Source organism: Galendromus occidentalis, unplaced genomic scaffold, assembly GCF_000255335.2.
Source record: "Galendromus occidentalis unplaced genomic scaffold, Mocc_1.1 scf7180000075756, whole genome shotgun sequence".
NCBI lineage: Eukaryota > Metazoa > Arthropoda > Arachnida > Mesostigmata > Phytoseiidae > Galendromus > Galendromus occidentalis.
The window spans coordinates 112,875-124,692 of NW_003803746.1; positions in this window are offsets into that span (position 1 = coordinate 112,875).

Consider the following 11,818-nt stretch of genomic DNA (forward strand, 5'->3'; position numbering starts at 1 on the left):
GAAAAATCCTGCGAACGCCACTGTACTAACGGGAATGCTGACCTTGTTTGAGAACTTTTCCGCAGCCGCGGCATGCGTCGAGAGGTGAGGCTCCCGGGATTGGAAGGGCGAATGGATCCTTTCTAAGACTGAGAGCTGCACAATAATCGGGATCGGTTATCGATTTCTCTGAAAATCACTACCTCGGACAGCTTGAGTGCACTCGCTTGGTACGCAGGAGCCTCTTCGGGGACTACATGTCGTCCCGAGGCTACCCAAGATTTCATGGACTAGAAAATTCTAGTCCGATTGTCCAGAAAAAGACGCTGTAAGAAGGGCCGCGGGCCAGGCAGGGTTGAGGACTGGACTGTTCTCCGACTGTGCCTTTCATCTGCCAAAGATTTCGACTCCTCCAGATCTATGACGAAACAGATCGTCACGATGTAGGAACGGACAGAGCCTGATCTCGGCGATTGATGGATCGCTGATCCTTTCCTGTCTGTTTCGGGAAAGATGAAATCTATGTCGCGTTAGTCGTATGTGAGGAGCGAAACCGCAAACACCTCGACTTCAATCCCGTTCAGGTGAAGAACATTATTGATTGTTTTACAACCCGTCAACACATCGAGGAGTACGAGAGCAGACATACAAGAGCGGATCTCTCGACCGCTAACAAAAAAGCGATTGGCCACAAAGATGCGACCTCACCGAAGTCGCTGCTACAACCGGAGTCGTCATCAGAGTAGGGTCGCCCGATCGCTCGACCGGCCGACCAGATGCAGCTAGATCTCATCCGAAACTAAGCGCTTTTTAAGATTTTTTTTCTCCATTTCACGCATTTTCTGGAATTCTCAGTAAAGAGCAAGGCCTCTCGAATTGTCTCCACCCTGAGCTCGACAGGCTGGAGGAAGTGACTGCATACGACAGCGATCCGGGCCAGATGTTCGGTATGTTTTTCTCTTTCTAGCTCCGTTTCGAAAAGCTTTGGCACTGATGAAACAACTCTCTCGGTTGTGTAGTGATCGCTCGCGCGCTCGAGTAGGGAGGAGAATTTGTGACTTCTGCGATGAACGACGATGAACACGGCACGACGAGTTTCCGTGCGAGCGCCGCGATGTTCTCCCTGCAGATTCCACAGCATTCATGACATTGTACCGTCTCTCATTCCCGGTAGATCCTGCATAATCTTCGGCTATTTTGTGAACTAAGGCAAAATTACAAAGCTTGATGTACAATGTGATGTGGCCGACGACGCGAGTTTGCCGCCTTTCCGGTAACGTCACGAGAAGCCAAAGGATCAGCGGGCTATTTTCTCAGAAAGCTGTGGCTCATTCGTTTTTTTTCGTTAGCCGATCGGACGGCCAAGTCAGTTGTGTGGTGGTTCGACTAGTTCTTGAGCTGGTTACTTCAAGCGGCTGGCAAGCAAACTCGCGTACTGTGATATTATCAAATACCTCTTCAAAGTCTCTCAATGATGTTCTGGGAAGGCCACTGGGGAGCCGACGAAACGTAATAATTATGCACAGAGCGCACAAAACAATAAACGGCTCGTCCGGTAGGCTCTCAAGACGAGGACGACGACTACAGCGACAACAACAACAGGAGCATCGAGTGGAACATATTATTATCAACTGAACGATACCGCGCTGTGAGTGAGATGACGCCGCGGATGCCGAGATGGCTCCCATTATGTTCGAGAGAAATCGAAAGGTGCAACGGAATACGTCGAAGTATCGCGACTTTTTGAAAAATATACCACTGCGCTGAGGTCAATACGTTCGCAGAACTGCTCCTCTTGCCTCCAAATGCTACCATGAGCATGGTTCACAGGACCTATTTTCCTCACGAGAAACACTATACAACCAAACCCCGACGAGGCTGTTCCGGAATGTCTCTCAGAGTGTCTGAACGCGGAATCCATAGCTCTTTCTTAGGGAATTTACGCACCGAGATCCTGCGACCAGAGCTGGGGTGTAGACTCGACGATCCCCATAACCCGCTGAACCACCTCCGAAACGGAGGTCAATCTCGTTAGAACATCGGCTTCGTTTATGTCTCGCTGATTCCTCGTGTCAGGTACATCGATCTACATCCGCATACGTCCAACTGGACCTAGGAACCTTCTTCAAAACACCGCTAGTTCAAACAGTAGATATGTGAGCTCGACTTACGGGCGGACATACCTGCGTCATCATTGATTACACGCTAGCAATTAGCGACGTCGCGGCAAGTTCATACACACATTCAGAGCTGACGATAATTGAGAATCCGGCTCGAGTAGCAGATTGAGGTAGTCACTTCCGAAGACTAATAAAGCAGCAGGAGCAGCGAATGGAGGTTTGGAATTCCAACCGGGGTTGGTTGTACTATAGCTCAGTCCTGACAGGGGAAATATTCGAACTCTATAAATGATCCGCGGCGCTACTCGACGCGGCGGTTCGAGCTTGCTCCCGTGGCCCCGAGTTCAAAAGTCGCTGATTACCGATGGCAGCTCAGTCGATTTGCCTCGGCCTACGAGTATCCAGTGAATTAGTACCAAAAAAACGAGAACGTCCGTGAGAGCTTGGACCTTGGGACCGAGGAGCTTATGAACGGCTCATATATGTACAATATAAGCTCGATTATCAAGTTGCCGAAAGGTTACCTCGATCACTTCATTTCAACAAAAAAATTCCCTCGATAATGTCAATTATAAAGTTTCCGAATACCTACCTCGATTATATCAAACAACTTGACGAAAATTCACCTCGATTATGTCAAGTTCCATCAACGAGTCCTGTCATCTCTCATTGACTCATTCCTTCATCGGACTTGATGTAATCGAGGTTCCCATGTATTTCTATGGAGCCTCGATCATATCCACCCTTTTCGGCGGCATTTAACAGATATAATCGAAAGCCTACTGTGGAAGCGAGCTTAATGGTTGGGTTTGCTTGGGAATCGCCCTCACTTATCGAACGGAAATCTTCTCTAAAGAAGCCATTCCCAGAATGGAGTCCAGAAACTAATAGACACACAGCCCTGGTGTCGTTCTATGTCAACTAAAAGTTGACGTTATATCGTGATCAGGCCGACAGGGAATTCGGAGCATTGATCATCGCAATGTACATATAGACGAACGCATGTCAAGGTGACAATTACTACTACTCTCCCGGCTGGAAGTCAACGACAGAAATGAGAAGAGAATGGGCATACGAAGGGTCGCCCGGTTCGACGCCGTTGGAGTCTCGAGGATTGATCAGGGCAGTCTGGGCTCGGTTGGACCGGTCCCTCAATATCTTTTAGTTGACCCACAGATAGCTCTTCCGGGATCAAGGAGCTTCAAGACGCATGATCCATCTCCAGAGATCTCCCACGCTCTCCGAGCGAAGTGGAGGGAGTCATCTATAGACAAAACGTTTTGGTGCTGCGTTGAATTGCCTATACTTATAGGATTGGAAAGAGTACTCGTGCATGTAGTACCTTTGGAGGATCAGCGAAGGCTCTTTGTTTTTTAAATGCTCCATCTATCTGATCATGCAAATTCTCTAGTTCGGAAGGGTCTCGGTGGGGAAATACGTCTCGAGTCTCGGAGCAATGGGGAACAGAACAAAACCAAAATAAAGTTGAAAAAAAATATGCGCTGCATGAGCGAACTCATGAACAAGGGGCCCACTCGGAGTGGTTCAATCTGAGATGGCGAAGATGGAACTCAATGTAATAGCTTGTCCAAGCACTAAACATGTCGGAAATAAATAAAGCGTGTGAACGCTTTTGGTAAGCGTGCCTCTGACGTTCCGTTGGCGAACGTTTTTCGGCTGGCAGTCTCCCGATGAACGTTCGTCAGCGCAATCGCGCGGTCGGCGTTCGTCGTGTGACCACTGGCTCACTGCACACCATCACAAATTATTGGGAGGGGTACCGTTAGCTTGCGTAACCAACATAAATCCATCTATAGCGGCTAGAGCGGATTGCCGCCAGCTCCGTCAGCCTCAAGATGTTCTCCGAAAGGAGCAACAGTTTCCTCAATCGAAAACGAACACAGATTGAGTTCATTACCCTTCAAACTTCACGTCACAAACCATTGCGACAACGTTCCCTCCACGATACATCCTCACGACCGTGATACGAGTCACGGCTTCGCACAGGTGGATATCGGAGAGCGATGTCAGCTAGGATGTTTGAGATTTTGAATTTCCATCTGAGTCGGTGATGGAAAATGATGACGCCCATTGGTCTCTTCATGATTGTCCCTCAACCGCATCGCGGAGATCCCAACTCGAGTCGAGACCCGACCACAGTAGCTTCGATTTCATGTTAAGTTACGACGCTGTACCCGATTATCGTTCTTTCCTCGCGTCTCCTTCTCTTCTTTCGGCGACTTTTTAGGCATTCCAAGTGAATTCCGTACGCGTCTCGGCGGAAACACAAACACGTCCTGACTCTCGGTGGTCTGGCCGAGGTGTATTCTATCTGATTTTAGTGCATGTATGTTTCGGGAGGTCGGACGGGCGCTCGCTTACCTGTGTCCTAGTTAACAAAAGCGTCTCGTTATCGCCTAATCTTGTGGTCGACTCTGACCATGTTATCTCGGCGTGACGGTCTCTCTCACTGACTGAGTCTAGTTGCAATAAAGTCGGAAACAGACACGAGCAAGGCAGCGCCGCCGTAGGAGTAGAATGCGAAAAGACGAGCGAGAGACCCGATAGAATCTACTGTCCGGAGGGATAAGACCACATGCGAGGCTTTAGCGGGCAGTAGCGAACCGTAAATTTCGGCGTCTCCTTAGTCTCACACAATTAGATCGATGATGTCACTAGACGGACACTTCCCCGCTTCGGTGCGTAGGAGTATATGTGCGCGGGCGTTATTTCCGTGTTGATTGCGAGGCGCCAGGAAACGCGATCGTACCTTGCTGTCACGCCCGTGAGTACCCACGTGCATAGAGCTCGGTGAATGGAAGGGAGAGGAGGGGATTTGTTGCAGGCTCTCGGATTCGGCTACGAATAGAATAGCACGAAAATTACTCGAAGACTTTCATTCGTAAACAGCGAGGAATGTCAAGAGTGCTCGCACGGAGAATGTCTCGTGTGCGACCGGTGGTTTGTTTCTTTTTTTTCTTTTTCTCTGAGAGAGCATCTTCCGCTTTGTTCGACAGGGACTCATTCGTAAGGTACCTCCCCCTATGTCTCGTCAGCGGTGGCGTCGACTAGAGGTGACACGCTGTGAACACCGATTGAGACATCACCTCCTCGTCTTATCTGATGCTTCTTCTGCTTGAGCTACCGACTTTTTTCTTCTCTCTCGGCGACTCCTCCGTTCTTTGTCTCTTTGACAAAGTCCGCTTATTCGCTGAGCGACAATTACGGCGACTTTCCGAGCTCACGGACCAGTTTGCACGCCGTGAGGTCTACCGAGCTCCGTGCGAAGATTCCCCTCGGCCCGGACGAGGCTCAACGCGAGCGGGAGCATTCCGAATTCATTTCAATTTTTTTCAGCCTCAAAATCATAAGTTCATTTATTCATCATTCCGGCCGGCCCCGCGTCGCCGACGCTCGCACGTCGAAATCGTCAGGTTCTGCGCAGGGAGAGGCATTGGAGAGCATGGTGATACGATTCCGTTCGCGTCGAGACCACAGCTCCGAACAAGTCGGACGCATCTTCAGGAAGTCGAACGTATTCTCGACTTCACACATCGGCGGACCTGAGTGGAGGCATGTAAGCGGATCCATGCGTCAAGCTGTCGCTGTTCCTTGTGCTGCTCTCGTTCTAGGTATGCTCTGGTATGCTCGGTTGAATCGGTCAACAGGAAGTGGCGAAGGAATGTCTCGAGGTGGCGTTAGATCGAGACTTAATTACAGGGTGAGGTGTTAACTTTCAGTTAAACTCGGAGTTCCATCCAGGCTAGACGCGGCGTCGCTCCTTTAGAGCGAGTTTTTGGTCTAATTCCTAATCGATGAACCGTTCGTTCCTCAACGCCTGACGATGAGAAATGAACGGTTAAATTCAATTTCACAAAAACAGCGGCCTAAGCGGCAACGATGACGGCGGCGTCGAGAAACATCTCCGAAGATCTATGCTGTTGATAGCCGCCGTCGCTGCTGTTACCGATGCCGTTGTTTCGAGACTGACGACGGCGATCGTGCGAATCAGTTAAGATGGGTGAAGAGAGGAACTTCTGCGAACTTTCACGTTGGCGGCTGTCGTCTCAAGTGTGACGTCGGCCGGCGGCGGCGGCGAATGTAGCGCATAGTAGTTTTTCATAGTCGTTGCTCATCGTGCTCGCTGTCGATCCCACTCGACTCGGCAGGACCTCCGTCTCGTAGGAGTGCCAGGAGACGATACTACCACTCACGACAAGTCATTCACGCGCTCGCTCTAATCCAGGAACCTGCAGGAAACCAGCGGGACCTCGAACATATTACGGTCGTCCTGACCTTGTACGATCCCCTCATTCATTCACACCCAGGCTTGCTGCGCGGATTTGTCAACACCTTGATACTATTCGAGGATCCGTGTTTACGTTTCACGCGGATTCTGTTCGCTACCGGTCCCGGCGACCCGAGACGGGGACTCAAACTCAGCGAGCGGGTTCGGAGAGACGACCCGGTCGCTGTGTTGCCACGTTCCGTGGCGACGATCTTGCGACGATCGCTGACAGCTCGCCATGTAGCCGTCCAGTCAATCCGCTAGCTAACCGGGTAGCTGACCGGGCAGCCGGTGAAACAGTTTATTTCGCGTAGGGTGTCGTGCGGTCCGAGCGGAGATATCCGCGGCAGATGTTACGAAAACGAGCAGCCGGTCGCCGACGTAGGGGCTACGTACACATTCGGCTACTGACAATGGAATGTCGCCTGTTGTTCGAGGACGTGCGTAAGAGACGTCAATAAGTTCTGGATTGCTCGGACGCTCCGCGGATCCGGAATAACTCAAACGCTGATTCGTCTCGCTGTCCTCGCAGCGCGAGGGCGAGCGGTCTCCTGAGAGCTCCTCGAATCCTGCGCGAGGTCCGGGATCCCGCACAGAATTTCTCCTTCAGGACAGCCAAAACCGTCCCGTCCAAAACGGCTACTACCGGTTCGGTGGGCTCCGCACCTCATTCACAATTGGCCGGCATAATACAGACTTGCTGAACTACAGACACCTTCCTAGCGGCGGCGACTGGCCGTCGTCGTCGTCTGCATGTGGAGGCCACTCTTACGACATCCTACACAGTAGGCAAGCAGGCTGACGCAGAAGCGGATAGACGTACTCCCATGCGCTTGAGTTTCACCGACAAGCGTTAGCAACATCGACGAGCGGTGTTTGACGGATTCAACGGAACCGATGAACTTCCTCATACCCGTCAATTCTCTTCGGAGCTGAAGCGATGCGAGGACCGGAATCCCATGGAGAAATAATTTTTCGGTCCCTCGAGTGCATGACGGGGAAATCCCGGTAGATGCACCCGATCGATGATCCATTTGATGAATAGTTTCATTTGAGACGTGACGGATCTTTCTGCAAACGATCGGAGCGAGAAAGGAACTTTCCGGCGTTCTCCTCTTCGAAACAGCATCCTCGAGATGTACGCTCGAACGGACGATAAGGAATTCGCTGCCCGTCGACGTCGGCGGAAATGTTAATCATCATTGGCGGCGTACGATTTGTCCAAAGAGGTTCCGCGTAAGCGTTGGTGGCGGTAACGACAACGGCGGCGCAAAAGCTCGCCGAGAAATCGAGAGATCCGACGGCGACCAAATCAGCTGCGGTCAAATGTGAGGGGGCGAAACAAGGGTAATTATGAATTTGCCCGAGCTCAATGATTGGCGCGGGTTAAGTGAAACGGGTTAGTTCGACAAGATTGCTACCCTTGAAGGCCGACCTACAGCCAAGTGGATCGCCTACGAACTAGTCGGCGCTCCGACCGACAGCTTCCTCCATTATTTATTGATTTCAAAGCAGGCGATCGCGGCCGAAGCGCTCACTTCAGCTGCCCGGTCGTCAGAGGGTTCTGACGTCTTCCAGAAATCGCTCAGTCAGTCGCTCGCCTGCTTGTTCGTATCTTCTCCGCCGCCGCCGCCGCCACCACCACCACCACCGCCGCGACGACAGTGACCCCTGGCTTCGACGAAACGATTTCTACGGTTTTATACAAACGCTCAAAGACCTCGACCAGACATATAATCATGTGTAACCCTTTTCTGCTCACAGTTAGCAAGGAATGTCGGAAATTGTTTTAAGTCAAAAACGACAGAGCCGTTTACCGGAGACGTTTCCTGTAACCGATTTTTGAGAAATGAGTTCAATTTCGACAGAACTAGCCGATCATTGACGGAGTCAAGATCTGATTGGAACGTCACGGAGTAAGAAAAGGGACGCGAGACTAACTCGAGCTCGGAGGACACTGACACGGCGAGTGGCGCATCCCCGGATGATCCCGATTCAGGCTCGAATAGCCGGTGCTATCCCGATATCAACCGATTCTACAAGGACAAGATACAAGGACGATACTTCTTACGAAGGAAGAATCCCATACCCGCCACCTACAGGATATTTCTTGCGAACTTCCAGCTGGGAAGGCGATGCGGGCTTTCGTGTGGTCAAGCTTCATGCTCGGATGCATGCGTTAAATCAGCTAAAACAAAGTGTCACTAGTGAGCCCCTCCTTCGATGAAAGCTTCATTATTACTCAACGCATCAGGGTGTCCTTATGCTCCGTGCATCCGTATCGAGATACGGTCGACAGATCAAATCGCCACGGATCATTTGGTCTCTTTTCCGGACTCCAACGGACTTGGATATGAGCGCGTCTCCGGAGGAACTTGCAATCCTAATGTCTCGAAAGACGCTGCACGGGCCGGGGGAAGTGTTTCACTCACGCTTTCTTCTTCGCTGGAGTGGGATTCGATCCCCGTCGAGGACTCATTCCGCAGTCCCCCTCCCCACTTAACTCGCCTCCTCGATTTGTCCCCGGAGAGAGAACCTGATTGGTGGCATTCTCAACATTTGACTTTTTTTTTCCACGGAGCAAAACAAATTGTAGGCAGGAGTCGGGTCCGTCATGTCTTACGGAAAGCCGCAGCCGGAGACGAACTCCCCTCTTTGTTCCCGATTCCAGCCGCGCAGGAGTCTGCTCCTTTTCACGCGAAAGGGACAGGACTCACATTCTTCGTGATTTTCCGGGAGAAGCTGAAAATCGAGAGGACTCGTCAATGAAATCCAATGGTACTCTAGCGAGAGGAATGAAATTTCTGCTCCGATGATTTCGCTAGTCGATGTATCGAGAACTCAGGAGCAGTCTACTCACTGAATCAATTGGAAAGCTGCACCGATGCCGACACGATCCATTCCGCAGCCAGATCGGAGGACTCCCGCTTAGGCTCCCCGCCTTGTAAGCAAGCGTTGCCTTCGATCGATTCGAGTACGTACGAGCGAACGTCGGCCGAACCACCCGGAAGACACGGTAATGAGATTCAGATTAAAGCCAAAATGATCTATAGCTACAAACCTCGAGTCACCTTCACGTCGCTCGGTTGCACCATGATCGTATGCGGAATGGATATTTTAGATTTTTTTTTGCAAGTCTGAATCCCCTATCTCTGAATCGAGACGGCGCGATTTCCAGCGGCAGCGACGCGCGTGACGGGGGATACCGGCTGGAGGGGGAATAGAGAATCGAGGCCATTCAAGTATTCGCGTTCAGAAGCGACGATTTCGCGAAGGTCAGAGCTGGCGTCGGAGGAAAATATGAGCCATTGAATTCAGTGCGCTCGACTCGTCAGATTAGTGGCCCGGGCTGTGATATGATTTTTCCAACTCTAGGAAGGATCGTCCTCATCCGATCGATCGATAGGCAAGGGCCGATCCCGCTCGAGAACATTAGCGAGCTCGCCGCTCGAGACCCGCAAGATTCGCGAGCGGTCCGCCGGCGGCTTCGGACTCACTCAATTGGTGAATTCTTTAGAGGCAACAAAGGGTTGAAAGCTGCAAAAGCGCACATGCATATCCATCCGCACATGGCCGTAGTAGGTATGTGTGCTCCATTCCGAGCGTGTTCGTAGGTTAAACATTTATTCGATTCGTTCAATCTGCCGTCACACAATACCCGGCTGCTTTGATGAAGACACAATGTGAAGATCGGGTTACCGAACGAACAAGGCACTGCTCGACATAGGAGACTTCAACAATCTAATAGACGATTATGAAGAGGGTGCCGCGTGGTTCTCACACATGGCTCCGTCCGGAGACCCGGAACCTCTTCAGTATGGCAAAGAGGGAGTTCAGTCAACTTCTAGTTCCGTCTCCCGGAAACGATTCCGGTGACTCCGGAGAAGAGCTCAGCTATCCGGTCTCGGGTCGCGGTGCGCCACGGCCGCTCGGCAAGGGCCGCGATGACTTCCGAATATCTTCTGCATCGGCGCATCGGTCGAGGAGCCGAGGATCCCCGAGAAGATACGGACGTTTGCTTTCGTTTCGTTACTGAATTCTTCGATTTTATCACTGCCCCCTCACTCGGTCAATCGGCGACAAGGTCGGACCGCTGCTACTCAATCAAATCACTGCCTTTTCGTCAACAAGTGAGGTCAGAGTTCTTCACCTCTCTCGCAGCCCGTCACAAGTGACAGTATCTATCGTGGCATCTCGAGCAAACACTTTCGATTGAACACCTCGAGTCTTCTGTTCAGCAACTCTTCCTTGTTCGTCGACTTCGAGCAACAAGTCACATTCGTCGGGATTCGACTGGGAGTCTGATCGAAGAAGTAAGTTCTCAGCGCATTCCTCGGTTTGTTTCTTTGAGGGTCAGAGGAAGTCGCCACTGACCACTTGAAGATTTTGTTGAGCAAGCGTTCTAGCCCCAGGCGATTCGACTGATCCTTCTGATTGCGCTCGTCGCTCAATTTTCGGGCCGGAACGAGGCTCTCTGTTTCGGTTCCGCTTTCGGAACTGAACCCGACGGCGGTTCGAATGGAGCCGAAGCGTTCTCCAACACGGAACTCTGATGCTCCGTGTTCTGAGCGTCGCTTCCCCCTCGATTTCTATGGCGTTTCCCGGCGGAAAACGGCGGAAAAAAAGCCACCTTGCCAGGTCTCGCTTGGAGGTGAGCTTGTCGCTGCCTCAGATACCTGAGCACGTCCGTAGGGGGGAACTTTCTCTGCAGTTTTACTCGGAAACTAGCTGCCTTGAGAGAATGGGCTGGTTCGTCACCAATTAAGACGAAGACCTTCCGTACGCTGTTTCGACTCTCAGTGTGCTGTTTTCGCCGAACAACAATAACCAGCGTCTTGATCCCGGGCCAATCACAGTTTCTCGCCCTTGTTCCTCAAACAGAGTTTGCATTAGCGGGCTTCTTCAAGTCAACTTTCACGCAGGTCTTCGACTAGGCGCATGAAATCGCCTCAAGATCGTTGTATGAGCGAATGAATTGATTAATCACCTAATTGATTATGAGGGCAGGCAGCCCCTAATAAATTGGATGTTGGCCAAGTTCCTCATCGATAAAGGAGTTTTATATGGCCATGCGTGATCGAGGAGTCGAACTGTCTTTCGGCAATAATTCTAATGCTGATTCCTTTCTCTCCGGAAACGGGACTCTCAAGCCGCCCTTCTTCATCTGGTTGAGATGCCCATTCGAAGAGAAATTCTATTGCTCCACTGCTACTGTTTCCAACGAAGGTCAAACCGTTTCATGAATATCATGATGATGGTGTAATTATACCGGAGCGACAGAAAAGACTTGAATCGAGTTAAGAATGAAAAGATCCTCCGGGGACATAAGGCGCAACCCGATTGGAGAGAGAAGACGTGCGATGGTTGCCTAATGAGGCTTGTAAAGTGGGCATTCTTGTGTTTGGGCAAACGGTCGAAAAATATTTGGTTT